Raw genomic sequence first — 20,937 nt, 5'->3', positions numbered from 1 at the left:
CCACACTATGCAAAGACGGAGCCAAGTCCCCGCCTATTCTAGCCGCCTGCATGCAAGTCCCCCAAAGTGCTGAGTAAATTAGATAGAAATAGAGGTGGAGGTGATGATTATTTCCCAAATGATCGGGTCAATACACCGAGCGATTTTTCCCAATATATTTCGGGAGTCCAAGCCGATTTCCGATCTATTTCGCTTTATCATACCAAAATTATTTATGTAGAGTTTTTCTTACTGTGTTAAAGAGAAATGGATGGGATGGAAGTGATGATTATTTCCCGATGATCGACGAACAACCGAGCGCTTTTATTTCTCTTGAATTTATTAAAAGAGAATTCGCCGTGAACCGATCCATCTCCCATTCTAATTAAATTGTGTTTAATTCATTTGTATCCGCTATCGCTGGATTTATCATTGGTTTTGATAAATTATTGGATTAACCACTAAAATCCTGACGCGCGCCGAAAAATCCTGACGGGCCCGTGCTGCGCCGCCGATAAATCCTGACGGGCCCGCCTGCCGCGCCGCCGAAAATCCTGACGGGCCCGCCTGCTGCGTCCCGAAAATCCTGACGGGCCCGCCTGCTGCGTCGCCGAAAATCCTGACGGGCCCGTAGGCGAGAAATCCTTGCGTGCCAGCGCCCATCGGCCCCGTGATATAATCGATCCTTGCGCACGGGCCTGCTGGCATAAAATCCTCGCCTGCCAGCCCCCCATTGCCGAGGGCAGCGCGCCTATCGGGCCCGGTGGCGAGAATCCTCGACGCCAGGCAGCCCACCGCCAGCGAGCCCGTCTGGCCAGCTTGGCGAGGAATCCTCGCGGCAGCCCCCCAATTGCCGAGGCAGCGCGCCCATCGGGCCAGTTGGCGAGAATCTCGCACGCCAGGCAGCCACTGCTGGCGAGCCAGCGCGCCCGTCTGCCCAGCTTGGCGAGGAACTCGCGTGCCCGACCCCTTTGCCGAATAAGCGCGCCCATCGGGCCCGCTGGCGAGAACTCGCAGGCCAGGCAGCCACCGCTGGCTAGCCAGCGCGCCCGTCGGGCCAGTTGGCGAGGAACTCGCGTGCCAGCCCCCAATTGCCGACCCATCGGGCCCGTTGACGATAATCCTCGCAGGCCAGGCAGCCACTGCTGGCGAGCCAGCGCGCCCGTCGGGCCAGTTGGCGAGAATCCATTGCCGAGGCAGCGCGCCCATCGGGCCCGTTGGCGAGAATCTCGCAGGCGCGGGCCCGTTGGCAGCGCATCCTCGCAGCCCAGCGCGCGCGCTGGCAGGGCATCCTCGCAGCCCAGCGCGCGCGCTGGCAGCGCATCCTCGCAGCCAGCGCGCGCGCTGGCAGATCCTCGCAGCCTCAGCGCGCGCGCTGGCAGCGCATCTCGCAGGCGCGGGCCCGTTGGCAGCGCATCCTCGCAGCTCCATCGTCGCTGGGCGTGCCATGGGGCAACAATCCTCGCCTATGAACCTCTTTGGCGAGAAATCACCGCGTGAACCTCTTTGCTAGTTTTCGCCCGGCCGTGGCACTCCGCCACCACCACATTTGATGCCTCCATAGCCTTTCCTAACAATCTATCAGCCCCAATATGTTCTAGGAAGCCCGAAAAGGTTGTAAAATTCTTATGAAATCAAGAGGATCATTGATTGCTAAGTTTGCTACTTGGTTGTCTATCGTAGCCCGACCACCACATGCAAAGTAGCCATTTAAGCCAATATCTTACAAGCTGAGCGTGCACTTTTAAAGAAAATGTACCAATGATAACTCCAATAATTTTGACATATCTTTATGGCCCTACACAAAAATGGTGATTTTTGATGTCAATTCTATTTTTATGAATTTCAATTTTTAATATTTAAAAATAAAAAATATACTAAATGTGCTCTAAATTTTTTAAAATTTTGTGGTGGTATATTATATTATTCTTAACATATGTGCAAAATCAAATTAAAATTCCTTGAAATGAATTTTTATGGGGTGGATGGTGGAACATATGATGTCTCCTCCCGACAGACTTCAACATGCTTCTTAGCCTCTTTAGGGGTGCAGATGCCTCACCCCTGGGGGCTTGGGAGCCTGGGCACGGGGCATGTCTGGGCTGCAAGATAGGCATCGGTATCCACGGAATTGGCCCGCGAACACCCCAGCCCCCTCCGCCCCGTCCCGGATGTCTAAAATTTCCCGGACACTTGGCCCACCGGGCCCATTTTCTAAAAATTCAAAATGGAGCATGGGCATCGCCTTGCTTTAGGCATACATGGGCTTTATTTTCTTACTGTAGTGAGGCATCGAGGTGTTGTAGCCTATAATAGCCCCAGTCGGAACTGACGCGGCCCGAATATGAATTGACGGAATTTTACGCGGCCGTGATGGCCGTAGAGGGCGAGGCCGTAGACATGGATGGAAGATCCAACTAAAGCCGCTGGGGCCCAACCCCATGCAAGAGCGTGCTAATAGGTTGTCAACGACGCGTGGGCGATGCATTGTCATAAGATGCCCAAACCAAGCAATAGTCAACCTTGCAGCATGCCCACGCATGAGGCGCCGTCCCTCTCGGCCGAGGCACACATTCTGATCTGCCTCGCATGGGCACACAAGCTCGATCTTGCCGACGTATGCAGCTCTTGCACGGACGTATGCTTATGTTAAGGCCGGAGATGATCTCCGAGCTCGGGCGTGTTATTAGGCGATGTTGCACCGCGAGGGCATGTCATTCAATTGTATTGCCTGAGCTCGTGTCGCGAAGCTTATGCGCACTCCCTGCTGCGAGGAGTTTGGATCCGGCCGATGATACATTTCTGCATGGGCTCGTGGCTTGTGTTGAGGCTAGAGACGAGCCGCAGTGTCGGGCGCCCTATGCATCGTAGTTTTGATCCTTCCGACGATGCAAATCTTGCACCCGCGATGCTTATGTTAAGGCCGGAGAGAAGCTCTAAGCCTGGGCGTGTTATTAGGCGATGTTGCACCGAGAGGGCATGTCATTCAATTGTATTGCCCGACCTCGCGGTCGCAGAAGCTTATGCGACTCCCCGTTGCAAGGAGTTTGGATCCGGCCGATGATACATGTCTAGCTCTGGGCTTGTGCTTATGCTGAGGCTTGAGATGAGCTACATGCCCGGCCGCCATATAGGTCGATGATGTTGCATTATGAGGGCATGTCATTCAACTGTATTGCCCGAGGTGGTGGACTAAGCTCTTGCACGGAGTTTGTATCCCGCCGACGATGCGATCTTGCTCGCACATGCTTATGTTAAGGCCGGAGATGATCTCCGAGCTCGGGCGTGTTATTAGCGGGTGTTGCACTGAGAGGGCATGTCATTCAACTGTATTGCCCGACCTTGTGTGGCGAAGCTTATGCGCATTCCCTGTTGCGAGGAGTTTGATCCGGTCGATGATACATGTCTAGCATGGGCCTGTGCTTGTGTTGAGGCTTGAGATGAGCGCTGTGCTCCAACGTGCTAATGATCGGATGTTGCACCTCGAGGGCAATGTCATTCAGTTGTATTGCTTGAGGTGGTGGGCGAAAGTTCTTAGCACGGAGTTCGTGATCCCACCGACGTATGCAAATCTTGCACGGGCGCATGCTTATGTTAAGGCCGGAGTTGATCTCTAAGCTCGGGCGTGTTATTAGCGATGTTGCACTGAGAGGGCATGTCATTCAATTGTATTGCCTGACCTTGTGTGGCCGAAGCTTATGCGCACCCCTATTGCGAGGAGTTTGATTTGGTCGATGATACATTTCTAGCAGGCGTCTGTGCTTTTGTTGAGGCCGGACACGGGCCGTTGGTGGAAATTTGGATGTTTTGACGGGCACCGGTGGCATGTGGGCTATCTTTATGCCGAGGCTCGGAGACGATCTCTAGGCCTTGGGGTGAAATGATGTGGATGTTCCACTGCAAAGGCATGTCATTGTTGTGTTACTGGAGCTATGTGGGACGGAAGCTTATAAAACCCTTCTTGGTTGGGGCTTGATTCGGCCGACGATGCACGCTTCTTCTGTGAATCCTTAAACTCTTCGCACCCAAATGGGGGCAGCTGTTTCATTCGGTGTTTCGGCACGCTTGACGGGCATAACATGCTTGTTGGGGCTGTAGTTCACTGATTGGAATTGTTGCTCACTGTACGGGTGGTGCATGAGTCGATCACGATCGCTTGGTAGGCAGGCCTGTGCTCGCGATCGAATTGCTTCCCCGCCATCCTTTCAAATCTCAGCCCAAGTGAATGTTTTGTAAGGTGGGCAAATGTCGGGTTCCCGTGTTGCATACCCACACTAGTGGAATTCAATGATGTTGCCGTCCCATATTTCGCCTTGTGCCTCCTTCGGGGCATCGCGTGAACATTGTAGCGTATTCGTGTTCCAAACATGCCGTTTCGGCCGTTGTGGCCCATGGACTGTCAGCTCGTGCTATCGGATGCGAATGCTATGCGGGCGGAGGGCGAAATCATCCTCCATTAGCCCATTGTTTCCTAAATATGAACGACGGACGCCTCGCTTCGAGCCTTAAGCACATTGCATTGTCGATTGTTGGGGCTTCGCGGGCAAACATGTCGCTAAGGAATGCTACCCGGCTGATCCCGCCAGAGTCATATGCTTGTCTCAAAGATTAAGCCATGCATGTAAGTATGAACTAATTCAGACCGTGAAACCGCGAATGGCCCATTAAATCAGCTTATAGTTTGTTCGATGGTATCCGCTACTCGGATAACCGTAGTAATTCTAGAGCTAATACGCAACAAACCCCGACTTCCTGGAAGGGATGCATTTATTAGATAAAGGTCGACGCGGCTCCGCCCGCTGCTCCGATGATTCATGATAACTCGACGGATCGACGGCCTTAGCGGCCGGCGACGCATCATTCAAATTTCCGCCCTATCAACTTCGATGGTAGGATAGAGGCCTACCATGGTGGTGACGGGTGACGGAGAATTAGGGTTCGATTCCTGAGAGGGAGCCCGAGAAACGCTACCACATCCAAGGAAGGCGCAGCGCGAAATTACCCAACTCGGCACGGGAGGTAGTGATAATAAATAACAATACCGGCCTTTCGAGTCCGGTAATTGGAATGAGTACAATCTAAATCCCTTAACGAGGATCCACTTGAGGGCAAGTCTGGTGCCAGCAGCCGCGGTAATTCCAGCTCCAATAGCGATATTTAAGTTGTTGCAGTTAAAAGCTCGTAGTTGACCTTGGGTTGGTCGACCGGTCCGCCTAGCGGTGTGCACCTGTCGCCTCGTCCCTTCTGCCGGGCGATGCGCTCCTGGCCTTAACTGGCCGGGTCAGCCTCCGGCCGTTACTTTGAAGAAATTAGAGTGCTCAAAGCAAGCCTACGCCCGTATACATTAGCATGGGATAACATCATAGGATTTCGTCCTATTCCGCTGGCCTTCTGGATCGGAGTAATGATTAACAGGATGTCGGGGCATTCGATTTCATAGTCAGAGGTGAAATTTTGGATTTATGAAAGACGCAATAACCGCGAAAGCATTTGCCAAGGATGTTTTCATTAATCAAGAACGAAAGTCGGGGCTCAAGACGCATCGACACCGCCCTAGTCTCAACTATAAACGATGCCACCGTGGATCGGCCGGATGTTGCTTTTAGACTCACGACCTTATGAGAAATCAAAGTCTTGGGTTCCGGGGAGTATGGTCGCAAGGCCGAAACTTAAAGGAATTGACTAAGGGCACCACCAGGAGTGGAGCCCGCGCTTAATTTGACTCAACACGGGAAACTTACCAGTCCGCATAGTAAGGATTGACAGACCGAGAGCTCTTTCTGATTCTACGGGTGGTGGTGCATGGCCGCTCTTAGCTGGTGGAGCGATTTGTCCGGTTAATTCCGTTAACGAACGTAGACCTCACCGCTAATTAGCTATGCGGAGGTATCCTCCGCCGCCAGCCTTCTTAGAGGGACTATGGCCTTCTAGCCAAGGAAGTTTGAGGCAATAACAGTCCGTGATGCCCTTAGATGTTCGGGTCGACGCGCGCTACACCGATGTATTCAACGTAGTCTATAGCCTCGGCCGACAGCCCGTGTAATCTTTGAAATTTCATCGGATGGGATAGATCATTGCAATTGTTGGTCTTCAACGTAGGAATTCCTAGTAAGCGCGAGTCATCAGCTCGCGCTGACTACGCCCCCGCCCTTTGTACACACCGCCTGGCCGCTCCTACCGATTGAATGGTCCGGTGAAGTGTTCGGATCGCGGCGACGTGGGCGGCCGCCGGCGACGCCGCGAGAAGTCCACTCAACCTTATCATTTAGAGGAAGGAGAAGTCGAATAAGGTTTCCGAGGTGAACCTGCTAAGGATCATTGTCAAACCTGCCCTGCAGAACGACCCCGCTAACATGTTTGCTTATTGCAAGGGGAGCGGGGTCGCCATGCCCCCAAATTCCCCGATGTCGGCGAGAGGGGTGGGTGGGCCTTGCCCTCAGCCTCGCCGTCGGCCGACACCAACCCCGGCGCAGGACGCGCCAAGGAAAATTAAATGAAAAGAGCACGCTACTGTAGGCCTCGGAACGATGCGCCTTAGGCACGCTGGCCGCCTCTCTTCGAGAACCATAACGACTCGGCAGAACGGATATCTCGGCCTCGCATCGATGAAGAACGCAGCAAAATGCTATACTTGGTGGAATTGCGAATCCCGTGAATCATCGAGTTTTTGAACGCAAGTTGCGCCTCAAGCCTTTCTACCGAGGGCACGCCTGCCTGGGTGTCACGTAATCGTCAGCCCCCAACCCTTTCGATACATCGAGAGGGGGCGGATTATGGCCTCCCGTGCGCCTCGTGCATGCGGTTGGCCTAAAATTGAGTCCCCGGCCACTATCGCCACGCGAACGGTGGGTTGTAAGACTCTCAAACCGCCGTGCGCGCTCTTCTGCCAAGAGGGAACCCTCGAGACCCCGATGCTGCCGTAAAGGGCATGCTCCAACTGCGACCCCAGGTCAAAGGGATTACCCACTGAGTTTAAGCATATCAATAAGCCGGAGGAAAAGAAACTTACCAGATTCCCCTAGTAACGGCGAGCTAACCGGAATAGCCCAGCTTGAGAATCGGGCGCCCCCGCTCGAATTGTAGTCTGGAGAAGGCCTCAGCGGCGGACCGGGCCCAAGTCCCCCGGAAGGGGCGCCAGAGAGGGTGAGAGCCCTGTCGTGCCCGGACCCTGTCGCACCACGAGGCGCTCGCCTACGAGTCGGGTTGTTTGGGAATGCAGCCCAAACGGGCGTAAATTCCGCCCAAGGCTAAATACGGGCGAGAGACCGACAGCTAACAAGTACCGCGAGGGAAAGATGAAAAGGACTTTGAAAAGAGAGTCAAAGAGTGCTTGAAATTGTCGGAGGGAAGCGGATGGGGCCGGCGATGCCCCCCGGCCGGATGTGGAACGGCCAAAGCCGGTCCGCCGATCGGCTCGGGTGCGGACCGACGCGGATTGCAGCGGCGGCCCAAGCCCAGGCTTTTGATACGCCTGCGGAGATGCCGTCGCATCGATTGTGGATCGCAGCGCGCGCCGTCACGGCGTGCTTCGGCACCTGCGCGCCCGGGCGTCGGCCACGGGTTTCCATTCGGCCCGTCTTGAAACACTACCAAGGAGTCCGACATGTGCGAGTCAACGGGCGAGTAAACCCGTAAGGCGAAGGAAGCCGACCGGCGGGATCCCTCGTGGGTTGCACCGCCGACCGACCTTGATCTTCCGAGAAGGGTTCGAGTGAGAGCATGTCTGTCGGGACCAAAGATGGTGAACTATGCCCGAGCGGGGCGGCCAGAGGAAACTCGTGGAGGCCCGCAGCGACACCGACGTGCAAATCGCTCGTCCGACTCTGGGTATAGGGGCGAAAGACTAATCAACTGCCTAGTAGCTCGGTTCCTCCGAAGTTTCAGGATAGCTGGAGCTCGGACGAGTTCTACTCGGGTAAAGCCAATGATTAGAGGTATCGGGGCGAACGCCCTCGACCTATTCTCAAACTTTAAATAGGTAGGACGGCACGGCCGCTTCGCTGAGCCGCCACGGAATCGAGAGCCCAAGTGGGCCATTTTGGTAAGCGAACTGGCGATGCGGGATGAACCTAAGCCGGGTTACGTGCCCAACCGCGCGCTAACCTAGAACCCACAAAGGGTGTTGGTCGACAAGACAGCAGGACGGTGGTCATGGAAGTCAAATCCGCTAAGGAGTGTGTAACAACTCACCCGGCCAATCAACTAGCCCCGAAATGGATGGCGCTAAGCGCGCGACCTATACCTCGGCCACGGGCAAGAGCCAGCCCCGATGAGTAGGAGGGCGCGGCGGTCACTGCAAAACCCAGGGCGCGAGCCCGCGAGCGGCCGCCGGCAGATCTCGGTGGTAGTAGCAAATATTCAAATGAGAACTTTGAAGGCCAAGAGGGAAAGGTTCCATGTGAACGGACTTGCACATGGGTTAGTCGATCCTAAGAGACGGGGAAGCCTGTCCGACAGCGTCAGCGCGCGAACTTCGGAAGGGAATCGGGTTAAAATTCCCGAACCGGACGGGCGGCCGACGGCAACGTTAGGAGTCCGGAGACGCCACGGGCCTCGGAAGAGTTATCTTTCTGCTTAATGCCCGCCTACCCCGGAAACGACTCACGGAGGTAGGGTCCACGGCCGAAGAGCACCGCACGTCGCTACGGTGTCCGGCAGCCCCGGCCGCCCATGAAAACCGGAGGACCGAGTGCCATCCACGCCTTGGCCGTGACTCATAACCGCATCAGTCTCCAAGGTGAATGCCTCCGGCCAATGGAACAATGTAGGCAAGGGAAGTCGCAAATGGATCCGTAATCTCGGAAAAGGATTGGCTCTGAGGGCTGGGCCTGGGGTCCCAGTCCCGAACCCGTCGGCCGTCGGCCGGACTGCTCGAGCTGCTCCCGCGGCGAGAGCGGGTCGCCGCGTGTCGGCCGGGGACGGACTGGGAACGGCCTTCTGGGCCTTCCCGGCGTCGAACAGTCGACTCAGAACTGCACGGACAAGGGAATCCGACCGCTTAATTAAAACAAAGCATTGCGATGGTTCCCCGCGGATGCTCACGCAATGTGATTTCTGCCTGCTCCGAATGTCAAAGGAAGAAATTCAACCAAGCGCCGTAAACGGCCGGAGTAACTATGACTCTTAAGGTAGCCAAATGCCCCGCCATCTAATTAGTGACGCGTATGAATGGATTAACGAGATTCCCACCGCCCCCGCTCTACTATCCAAATAAACCACAGCCCAAGTGGAACGGGCTTGGCGAATCACGGGAAAGAAGACCCCGCTGAGCTCTGACTCTAGTCCGACTTTGTGAAATGACTTGAGAGGTGTAGGATAAGTGGGAGCCTTAACCGCCACGGAAATACCACTACTTTTAACGTTATTTTACTTATTCCGTGATCGGAGGGCGGGCTACGCTCTCTTTGGACCCAAGGTCGCTTCGCGGCCGATCCGGCCAAGACATTGTCAGGTGGGAGTTTGGCTGGGCGGCACATCCGTTAAAAGATAACGCAGTGTCCTAAGATGAGCTCAACGAGAATGTAAATCTCGTGGAACAAAAGGGTAAAAGCTCGCTTGATTCTGATTTCCAGACGTAATACGTAACCGTGAAAGCGTGGCCTATCGATCCTTTAGACCTTCTGAATTTGAAGCTAGAGGTGTCAAAAGTTACCACAGGGATAACTGGCTTGTGGCAGCCTAAGCGCTCATAGCGACGTTGCTTTTTGATCCTTCATGTCGGCCTTCCTATCACTGTGAAGCAGAATTCACCAAGTGTTGGATTGTTCACCCACCAATAGGAACGGAGCTCGGGTTTAGACCGTCGTGAGACAAAGTTAGTTTTACCCTACCCATGATTGTGTCGCAATGGTAATTCAACCTAGTACGAGAGGAACTGCTGATTCGCATAATTGGTCATCGCGCTTGGTTGAAAAGCCAGTGGCGCTGGTTACCGTGCGCTCGGATTATGACCGAACGCCTCTAAGTCAGAATCCGCCAGAAGCGACGCGTTGTCCGCCGCCGCTTGCCGACCAGCAGAGGGCCTCCGCCCCAAAGGCACGTGTCGTTGGCTAAGCCCTCGCGGCGGACGAGCCGCGCGGGCCGCCTTTGAATTATAATTTCCACCGCCATGGACTGAATCCTTTGCAGACGACTTAAATACGCTGACGGGTATTGTAGTGGCAGAGTGGCCTTGCCGCCACGCATCCACCGAGATTCAGCCCTTCGCCGCCCGATTCGCCCCTCCCTCCTCCCCACACGCAAAATCAAAACCAATTTATTCTTAAAAACGGCCCCGAGGTTCCACGCCCAAGGTCCAAGAATCCCCAAGTCCCAAGAATCCCCAAGTCCCAAGTCCCAAAATCCTAGGTAATTCCACAAACTCAAATGGACTTGAGAACGTGATCTAAGTTCTATTATAGCCGCTACATGCAAGTCCCCCACACTATGCAAAGACGGGAGCCAAGTCCCCGCCTATTCTAGCCGGGCCTGCATGCAAGTCCCCCAAAGTGCTGAGTAAATTAGATAGAAATAGAGGTGGAGGTGATGATTATTTCCCAAATGATCGGGTCAATACACCGAGCGATTTTTCCCAATATATTTCGGGAGTCCAAGCCGATTTCCGATCTATTTCGCTTTATCATACCAAAATTATTTATGTAGAGTTTTTCTTACTGTGTTAAAGAGAAATGGATGGGATGGAAGTGATGATTATTTCCCGTATGATCGACAACAACCGAGCGCTTTTATTTCTCTTGAATTTATTAAAAGAGAATTCAAGCCGTGAAACCGATCCATCTCCCATTCTAATTAAATTGTGTTTAATTCATTTGTATCCGCTATCGCGGATTTATCATTGGTTTTGATAAATTATTGGATTAACCACTAAAATCCCGACCGCGCCGCCGAAAATCCCGACGGGCCCGTGCTGCGCCGCCGATAAATCCTGACGGGCCCGCCTGCTGCGCCGCCGAAAATCCTGACGGGCCCGCCTGCTGCGTCCCGAAAATCCTGACGGGCCCGCCTGCTGCGTCGCCGAAAAATCCTGACGGGCCCGTAGGCGAGAAATCCTTGCGTGCCAGCGCCCATCGGCCCCGTGATATAATCGGTATCCTTGCGCACGGGCCTGCTGGCATAAAATCCTCGCCTGCCAGCCCCCCCACTGCCGAGGGCAGCGCGCCTATCGGGCCCGGTGGCGAGAATCCTCGACGCCAGTGCAGCCCACCGCCAGCGAGCCCGTCTGGCCAGCTTGGCGAGGAATCCTCGCGTGGCAGCCCCCCCAATTGCCGAGGCAGCGCGCCCATCGGGCCAGTTGGCGAGAATCTCGCACGCCAGGCAGCCACTGCTGGCGAGCCAGCGCGCCCGTCTGCCCAGCTTGGCGAGGAACTCGCGTGCCCGACCCCTTTGCCGAATAAGCGCGCCCATCGGGCCCGCTGGCGAGAATCCTCGCAGGCCAGGCAGCCACCGCTGGCTAGCCAGCGCGCCCGTCGGGCCAGCTTGGCGAGGAACTCGCGTGCCAGCCCCCAATTGCCGACCCATCGGGCCCGTTGACGATAATCCTCGCAGGCCAGGCAGCCACTGCTGGCGAGCCAGCGCGCCCGTCGGGCCAGTTGGCGAGAAACTCCATTGCCGAGGCAGCGCGCCCATCGGGCCCGTTGGCGAGAATCTCGCAGCGCGGGCCCGCTGGCAGATCCTCGCAGCCCAGCGCGCGCGCTGGCAGGGCATCCTCGCAGCCAGATCCTCGCAGCCCAGCGCGCGCGCTGGCAGCGCATCCTCGCAGCCTCAGCGCGCGCGCTGGCAGCGCATCTCGCAGGCGCGGGCCCGTTGGCAGTGCATCCTCGCAGCTCCATCGTTCGCTGGGCGTGCGGGGCAACAATCCTCGCCTATGAACCTCTTTGGCGAGAAATCACCGCGTGAACCTCTTTGCTAGTTTTCGGCCTGCATGCGGCACTCCGCCACCACCATATTTGATGCCTCCATAGCCTTTTCCTAACAATCTATCAGCCCCAATATATTCTAGGGAGCCTAGAAAGGTTGTATAATTCTTATGAAATCAAGAGGATCATTGATTGCTAAGTTTGCTACTTGGTTGTCTATCGTAGCCCGACCACCACATGCAAAGTAGCCATTTAAGCCAATATCTTACAAGCTGAGCGTGCACTTTTAAAGAAAATGTACCAATGATAACTCCAATAATTTTGACATATCTTTATACCCTACACAAAAATGGTGATTTTTGATGTCAATTCTATTTTTTATGAATTTCAATTTTTAATATTTAAAAATAAAAAATATACTAAATGTGCTCTAAATTTTTTAAAATTTTGTGGTGGTATATTATATTATTCTTAACATATGTGCAAAATCAAATTAAAATTCCTTGAAATGAATTTTTATGGGGGTGGATGGTGGAACATATGATGTCTCCTCCCGACAGACTTCAACATGCTTCTTAGCCTCTTTAGGGGTGCAGATGCCTCACCCCTGGGGCCGGGGAGCCTGGGCACGGGGCATGTCTGGGCTGCAAGATAGGCATCGTATCCACGGAATTGGCCCGCGAACACCCCAGCCCCCTCCGCCCCGTCCCGGATGTCTAAAATTTCCCGGACACGGTGGGCTCCACCGGCCCATTTTCTAAAAATTCAAAATGGAGCATGGGCATCGCCTTGCTTTAGGCATACATGGGCTTTATTTTCTTACTGTAGTGAGGCATCGAGGTGTTGTAGCTCTATAATAGCCCCAGTCGGAACTCACGCGGCCCGAATATGAATTGACGGAATTTTACGCGGCCGTGATGGCCGTAGAGGGCGAGGCCGTAGACATGGATGGAAGATCCAACTAAAGCCGCTGGGGCCCAACCCCATGCAAGAGCGTGCTAATAGGTTGTCAACGACGCGTGGGCGATGCATTGTCATAAGATGCCCAAACCAAGCAATAGTCAATCTTGCAGATGCCCACGCATGAGGCGCCGCCCCTTCTGGCCGAGGCACACATTCTTGGATCTGCCTCGCATGGGCACACAAGCTCGATCTTGCCGACGTATGCAGCTCTTGCACGGACGTATGCTTATGTTAAGGCCGGAGATGATCTCCGAGCTCGGGCGTGTTATTAGGCGATGTTGCACCGCGAGGGCATGTCATTCAATTGTATTGCCTGAGCTCGTGTCGCGGAAGCTTATGCGCACTCCCTGCTGCGTAGGAGTTTGGATCCGGCCGATGATACATTTCTTGCATGGGCTCGTGGCTTGTGTTGAGGCTAGAGACGAGCTCGCAGTGTCGGGCGCCCTATGCATCGTAGTTTTGATCCTTCCGACGATGCAAATCTTGCACCCGCGATGCTTATGTTAAGGCCGGAGAGAAGCTCTAAGCCTGGGCGTGTTATTAGGCGATGTTGCACCGAGAGGGCATGTCATTCAATTGTATTGCCCGACCTCGCGGTCGCAGAAGCTTACGCGCACTCCCCGCTGCAAGGAGTTTGGATCCGGCCGATGATACATGTCTAGCTCTGGGCTTGTGCTTATGCTGAGGCTTGAGATGAGCTACATGCCTCGGGCGCCATATAGGGCTCGATGATGTTGCATTACGAGGGCATGTCATTCAACTGTATTGCCCGAGGTGGTGGACTAAGCTCTTGCACGGAGTTTGTATCCCGCCGACGATGCGATCTTGCTCGCACATGCTTATGTTAAGGCCGGAGATGATCTCCGAGCTCGGGCGTGTTATTAGCGGGTGTTGCACTGAGAGGGCATGTCATTCAACTGTATTGCCCGACCTTGTGTGGCGAAGCTTATGCGCATTCCCTGTTGCGAGGAGTTTGATCCGGTCGATGATACATGTCTAGCATGGGCCTGTGCTTGTGTTGAGGCTGGAGATGAGCGCTCGTGCTCCAACGTGCTAATGATCGGATGTTGCACCTCGAGGGCAATGTCATTCGGCTGTATTGCTTGAGGTGGTGGGCGAAAGTTCTTAGCACGGAGTTCGTGATCCCACCGACGTATGCAAATCTTGCACGGGCGCATGCTTATGTTAAGGCCGGAGCTGATCTCTAAGCTCGGGCGTGTTATTAGCGATGTTGCACTGAGAGGGCATGTCATTCAATTGTATTGCCTGACCTTGTGTGGCCGAAGCTTATGCGCACCCCTATTGCGAGGAGTTTGATCTGGTCGATGATACATTTCTAGCAGGCGTCTGTGCTTTTGTTGAGGCCGGACACGGGCCGTTGGTGGAAATTTGGATGTTTTCGACGGGCACCGGTGGCATGTGGGCTATCTTTATGCCGAGGCCGGAGACGATCTCTAGGCCTTGGGGTGAAATGATGTGGATGTTCCACTGCAAAGGCATGTCATTAAGCTGTGCTACTGGAGCTATGGGACTAAGCTTATAAAACCCTTCTTGGTCGGGGCTTGATCTCGGCCGACGATGCACGCTTCTTCTGTGAATCCTTAAACTCTTCGCACCCAAATGGGGGCAGCTGTTTCATTCGGTGTTTCGGCACGCTTGACGGGCATAACATGCTTGTTGGGGCTGTAGTTCACTGATTGGAATTGTTGCTCACTGTACGGGTGGTGCATGAGTCGATCACGATCGTTTGGGTAGGCAGGCCTGTGCTCGCGATCGAATTGCTTCCCGCCATCCTTTCAAATTCCCAGCCCAAGTGAATGTTTTGTAAGGTGGGCAAATGTCGGGTTCCCGTGTTGCATACCCACACTAGTGGAATTCAATGATGTTGCCGTCCCATATTTCGCCTTGTGCCTCCTTCGGGGCATCGCGTGAACATTGTAGCGGTATCTGTGTTCCAAACATGCCGTTTCTACCGCTGTGGCCCATGGACCGTCAGCTCGTGCTATCGGATGCGAATGCTACGCGGGCGGAGGGCGAAATCATCCTCCATTAGCCCATTGTTTCCTAAATATGAACGACGGACGCTCTCGCTTCGAGCCTTAAGCACATTGCATTGTCGATTGTCGGGGCTTCGTGCGGGCAAACATGTCGCTAAGGAATGCTACCCGGCTGATCCCGCCAGTAGTCATATGCTTGTCTCAAAGATTAAGCCATGCATGTGTAAGTATGAACTAATTCAGACCGTGAAACCGCGAATGGCCCATTAAATCAGCTTATAGTTTGTTCGATGGTATCCGCTACTCGGATAACCGTAGTAATTCTAGAGCTAATACGCAACAAACCCCGACTTCCTGGAAGGGATGCATTTATTAGATAAAGGTCGACGCGGCTCCGCCCGCTGCTCCGATGATTCATGATAACTGACGGATCGCGACGGCCTTAGCGCCGGCCGACGCATCATTCAAATTTCCGCCCTATCAACTTCGATGGTAGGATAGAGGCCTACCATGGTGGTGGACGGGTGACGGAGAATTAGGGTTCGATTCCTGAGAGGGAGCCCGAGAAACGCTACCACATCCAAGGAAGGCAGCAGCGCGAAATTACCCAACTCACACGGGAGGTAGTGATAATAAATAACAATACCGGCCTTTCGAGTCCGGTAATTGGAATGAGTACAATCTAAATCCCTTTAACGAGGATCCACTTGAGGGCAAGTCTGGTGCCAGCAGCCGCGGTAATTCCAGCTCCAATAGCGATATTTAAGTTGTTGCAGCTTAAAAGCTCGTAGTTGACCTTGGGTTGGTCGACCGGTCCGCCTAGCGGTGTGCACCTGTCGCCTCGTCCCTTCTGCCGGGCGATGCGCTCCTGGCCTTAACTGGCCGGGTCAGCCTCCGGCCGTTACTTTGAAGAAATTAGAGTGCTCAAAGCAAGCCTACGCCCGTATACATTAGCATGGGATAACATCATAGGATTTCGGTCCTATTCCGCTGGCCTTCTGGATCGGAGTAATGATTAACAGGATGTCGGGGCATTCGATTTCATAGTCAGAGGTGAAATTCTTGGATTTATGAAAGACGCAATAACCGCGAAAGCATTTGCCAAGGATGTTTTCATTAATCAAGAACGAAAGTCGGGGCTCAAGACGCATCGACACCGCCCTAGTCTCAACTATAAACGATGCCACTGTGGATCGGCCGGATGTTGCTTTTAGACTCACGCATCTTATGAGAAATCAAAGTCTTGGGTTCCGGGGAGTATGGTCGCAAGGCCGAAACTTAAAGGAATTGACTAAGGGCACCACTAGGAGTGGAGCCCGCGGCTTAATTTGACTCAACACGGGAAACTTACCAGTCCGCATAGTAAGGATTGACAGACCGAGAGCTCTTTCTGATTCTACGGGTGGTGGTGCATGGCCGCTCTTAGCTGGTGGAGCGATTTGTCCGGTTAATTCCGTTAACGAACGTAGACCTCACCGCTAATTAGCTATGCGGAGGTATCCTCCGCCGCCAGCCTTCTTAGAGGGACTATGGCCTTCTAGCCAAGGAAGTTTGAGGCAATAACAGTCCGTGATGCCCTTAGATGTTCGGGTCGACGCGCGCTACACCGATGTATTCAACGTAGTCTATAGCCTCGGCCGACAGCCCGTGTAATCTTTGAAATTTCATCGGATGGGATAGATCATTGCAATTGTTGGTCTTCAACGTAGGAATTCCTAGTAAGCGCGAGTCATCAGCTCGCGTTGACTACGCCCCCGCCTTTGTACACACCGCCTGGCCGCCTCCCACCGATTGAATGGTCCGGTGAAGTGTTCGGATCGCGGCGACGGGCGGTTTCCGCCGGCCACGCCGCGAGAAGTCCACCTAACCTTATCATTTAGAGGAAGGAGAAGTCGAATAAGGTTTCCGTAGGTGAACCCGCTAAGGATCATTGTCAAACCTGCCCCGCAGAACGACCCCGCTAACATGTTTGTTTATTGCAAGGGGAGCGGGGTCGCCATGCCCCAAATTCCCCGATGTCGGCGAGAGGGGTGGGTGGGCCTTTGCCCTCAGCCTCGCCGTCGGCCGTACACCAACCCCGGCGCAGGACGCGCCAAGGAAAATTAAATGAAAAGAGCACGCTACTGTAGGCCTCGGAACGATGCGCCTTAGGCACGCTGGCCGCCTCTCTTCGAGAACCATAACGACTCGGCAGAACGGATATCTCGGCCTCGTGATCGATGAAGAACGCAGCAAAATGCGAGTACTTGGTGGAATTGCGAATCCCGTGAATCATCGAAGTTTTTGAACGTAAGTTGCGCCTTAAGCCTTTCGGCCGAGGGCACGCCTGCCTGGGTGTCACGCAATCGTCGCCCCCAACCCTTTCGATACATCGAGAGGGGGCGGATTATGGCCTCCCGTGCGCCTCGTGCATGCGTTGGCCTAAAATTGAGTCCCCGGCCACTATCGCCACGCGCAATCGGTGGGTTGTAAGACTCTCTGAACCGCCGTGCGCGCTCTTCTGCCAAGAGGGAACCCTCGAGACCCCGATGCCGCCAGAAGGGCATGCTCCAACTGCGACCCCAGGTCAAAGGGATTACCCACTGAGTTTAAGCATATCAATAAGCCGGAGGAAAAGAAACTTACCAGATTCCCCTAGTAACGGGCGAGCTTAACCGGAATAGCCCAGCCTTGAGAATCGGGCGCCTCAGCGCTCGAATTGTAGTCTGGAGAAGCGCCCTCAGCGCGGACCGGGCCCAAGTCCCCCGGAAGGGGCGCCAGAGAGGGTGAGAGCCCTGTCGTGCCCGGACCCTGTCGCACCACGAGGCGCTCGTCTACGAGTCGGGTTGTTTGGGAATGCACCAAACGGGCGTAAATTCCGCCCAAGGCTAAATACGGGCGAGAGACCGACAGCTAACAAGTACCGCGAGGGAAAGATGAAAAGGACTTTGAAAAGAGAGTCAAAGAGTGCTTGAAATTGCTCTGGAGGGAAGCGGATGGGCCGCCATGCCCCCCGGCCGGATGTGGAACGGCCAAAGCCGGTCCGCCGATCGGCTCGGGTGCGGACCGACGCGGATTGCAGCGGCGGCCCAAGCCCAGGCTTTTGATACGCCTGCGGAGATGCCGTCGCATCGATTGTGGATCGCAGCGCGCGCCGTCACGGCGTGCTTCGGCACCTGCGCGCCCGGGCGTCGGCCACGGGTTTCCATTCGGCCCGTCTTGAAACACTACCAAGGAGTCCGACATGTGTGCGAGTCAACGGGCGAGTAAACCCGTAAGGCGTATGGAAGCCGACCGGCGGATCCCCTCGGGTTGCACCGCCGACCGACCTTGATCTTCCGAGAAGGGTTCGAGTGAGAGCATGTCTGTCGGACCAAAGATGGTGAACTATGCCCGAGCGGGGCGGCCAGAGGAAACTCGTGGAGGCCCGCAGCGACACCGACGTGCAAATCGCTCGTCCGACTCTGGGTATAGGGGCGAAAGACTAATCAACTGCCTAGTAGCTGGTTCCTCCGAAGTTTCAGGATAGCTCGGAGCTCGGACGAGTTCTACTCGTAAAGCCAATGATTAGAGGTATCGGGGCGAACGCCCCTCGACCTATTCTCAAACTTTAAATAGGTAGGACGGCACGGCCGCTTCGCTGAGCCGCCACGGAATCGAGAGCCCAAGTGGGCCATTTTGGTAAGCGAACTGGCGATGCGGGATGAACCTAAGCCGGGTTACGTGCCCAACCGCGCGCTAACCTAGAACCCACAAAGGGTGTTGGTCGACAAGACAGCAGGACGGTGGTCATGGAAGTCAAATCCGCTAAGGAGTGTGTAACAACTCACCCGGCCAATCAACTAGCCCCGAAATGGATGGCGCTAAGCGCGCGACCTATACCTCGGCCACGGGCAAGAGCCAGCCCCGATGAGTAGGAGGGCGCGGCGGTCACTGCAAAACCCAGGGCGCGAGCCCGGCGGAGCGGCCACGTGCGATCTTGGTGGTAGTAGCAACATTCAAATGAGAACTTTGAAGGCCAAGAGGGAAAGGTTCCATGTGAACGGACTTGCACATGGGTTAGTCGATCCTAAGAGACGGGGAAGCCTGTCCGACAGCGTCAGCGCGCGAACTTCTAAAGGGAATCGGGTTAAAATTCCCTAACCGGACGGGCGGCCGACGGCAACGTTAGGAGTCCGGAGACGCCGGCGGGGCCTCGGAAGAGTTATCTTTCCGCTTAATGCCCGCCTACCCCGGAAACGACTCACGGAGGTAGGGTCCACGGCCGAAGAGCACCGCACGTCGCTACGGTGTCCGGCAGCCCCGGCCGCCCATGAAAATCCGGAGGACCGAGTGCCATCCACGCCTTGGCCGTGACTCATAACCGCATCAGTCTCCAAGGTGAACAGCCTCCGGCCAATGGAACAATGTAGGCAAGGGAAGTCGCAAATGGATCCGTAACCTCGGAAAAGGATTGGCTCTGAGGGCTGGGCCTGGGGTCCCAGTCCCGAACCCGTCGGCCGTCGGCCGGACTGCTCGAGCTGCTCCCGCGGCGAGAGCGGGTCGCCGCGGTTCGGCCGGGGATTCGGACTGGAACGGCCTCTTCGGGGCCTTCCCGGCGTCAACAGTCGACTCAGAACTGCACGGACAAGGGAATCCGACCGCTTAATTAAAACAAAGCATTGCGATGGTTCCCCGCGGATGCTCACGCAATGTGATTTCCGCCCAGTGCTCCGAATGTCAAAGGAAGAAATTCAACCAAGCGCCGTAAACGGCCGGAGTAACTATGACTCTCTTACAGTAGCCAAATGCCCCGCCATCTAATTAGTGACGCGTATGAATGGATTAACGAGATTCCCACCGCCCCCGCTCTACTATCCAAATAAACCACAGCCCAAGTGGAACGGGCTTGGCGAATCACGGGAAAGAAGACCCCGCTGAGCTTGACTCTAGTCCGACTTTGTGAAATGACTTGAGAGGTGTAGGATAAGTGGGAGCCTTAACCGCCACTTTGAAATACCACTACTTTTAACGTTATTTTACTTATTCCGTGATCGGAGGCGGGCTACGCCTCTTTTGGACCCAAGGTCGCTTCGCGGCCGATCCGGCCAAGACATTGTCAGGTGGGAGTTTGGCTGGGCGTACATCCGTTAAAAGATAACGCAGTGTCCTAAGATGAGCCCAACGTAGAATGTAAATCTCGTGGAACAAAAGGGTAAAAGCTCGCTTGATTCCGATTTCCAGACGAATACGTAACCGTGAAAGCGTGGCCTATCGATCCTTTAGACCTTCTGAATTTGAAGCTAGAGGTGTCGGAAAGTTACCACAGGGATAACTGGCTTGTGGCAGCCTAAGCGCTCATAGCGACGTTGCTTTTTGATCCTTCATGCTCGGCTCTTCCTATCACTGTGAAGCAGAATTCACCAAGTGTTGGATTGTTCACCCACCAATAGGGAACGGAGCTCGGGTTTAGACCGTCGTGAGACAAAGTTAGTTTTACCCTACCCATGATTGTGTCGCAATGGTAATTCAACCTAGTACGAGAGGAACTGCTGATTCGCATAATTGGTCATCGCGCTTGGTTGAAAAGCCAGTGGCGCTGGTTACCGTGCGCTCGGATTATGACCGAACGCCTCTAAGTCAGAATCCGCCAGAAGCGACGCGTTGTCCGCCGCCGTTTGCCGACCAGCAGAGGGCCTCCGCCCCAAAGGCACGTGTCGTTGGCTAAGCCCTCGCGGCGGACGAGCCGCGCGGGCCGCCTTTGAATTACAATTTCCACCGCCATGGACTGAACTTTGCAGACGACTTAAATACGCTGACGGGTATTGTAGTGGCAGAGTGGCCTTGCCGCCACGCATCCACCGAGATTCAGCCCTTCGCCGCCCGATTCGCCCCTCCCCTCCTCCCCACACGCAAAATCAAAACCAATTTATTCTTAAAAACGGCCCCGAGGTTCCACGCCCAAGGTCCAAGAATCCCCAAGTCCCAAGAATCCCCCAAGTCCCAAGTCCCAAAATCCTAGGTAATTCCACAAACTCAAATGGACTTGAGAACGTGATCTAAGTTCTATTATAGCCGCTACATGCAAGTCCCCCACACTATGCAAAGACGGGAGCCAAGTCCCCCGCCTCTATTCTAGCCAGCTCTGCATGCAAGTCCCCCAAAGTGCTGAGTAAATTAGATAG

The 20,937-nt window shown here is 54.6% G+C and overlaps 4 non-coding genes and 4 pseudogenes across 4 annotated transcripts; all 8 read left to right on the top strand.

Annotated features, from left to right (window-relative positions):
• Positions 1 to 94: 94 nt before the first annotated feature.
• On the top strand, positions 95 to 188 carry LOC125368878. Its single transcript, XR_007214495.1, has one exon. It is a non-coding gene; the product is annotated as a small nucleolar RNA Z103 (small nucleolar RNA).
• A 6,362-nt stretch (positions 189 to 6,550) lies between these two features.
• Positions 6,551 to 6,703, top strand: LOC125368884 (annotated as a pseudogene).
• Positions 6,704 to 6,919: 216 nt separating this feature from the next.
• On the top strand, positions 6,920 to 10,198 carry LOC125368887. The gene has a single exon (XR_007214503.1). It is a non-coding gene; the product is annotated as a 28S ribosomal RNA (ribosomal RNA).
• A 296-nt stretch (positions 10,199 to 10,494) lies between these two features.
• LOC125368877 lies at positions 10,495 to 10,588 on the top strand. Its single transcript, XR_007214494.1, has one exon. It is a non-coding gene; the product is annotated as a small nucleolar RNA Z103 (small nucleolar RNA).
• Positions 10,589 to 10,655: 67 nt separating this feature from the next.
• Positions 10,656 to 10,755, top strand: LOC125368872 (annotated as a pseudogene).
• A 4,187-nt stretch (positions 10,756 to 14,942) lies between these two features.
• LOC125368860 lies at positions 14,943 to 16,674 on the top strand (annotated as a pseudogene).
• A 304-nt stretch (positions 16,675 to 16,978) lies between these two features.
• Positions 16,979 to 17,134, top strand: LOC125368862 (annotated as a pseudogene).
• Positions 17,135 to 17,350: 216 nt separating this feature from the next.
• On the top strand, positions 17,351 to 20,644 carry LOC125368888. The gene has a single exon (XR_007214504.1). It is a non-coding gene; the product is annotated as a 28S ribosomal RNA (ribosomal RNA).
• Positions 20,645 to 20,937: the final 293 nt, after the last annotated feature.

Source organism: Ricinus communis, unplaced genomic scaffold (genome assembly GCF_019578655.1).
Source record: "Ricinus communis isolate WT05 ecotype wild-type unplaced genomic scaffold, ASM1957865v1 Ctg21, whole genome shotgun sequence".
Lineage (NCBI taxonomy): Eukaryota > Viridiplantae > Streptophyta > Magnoliopsida > Malpighiales > Euphorbiaceae > Ricinus > Ricinus communis.
This window is presented reverse-complemented; position numbering and strand designations above follow the sequence as displayed.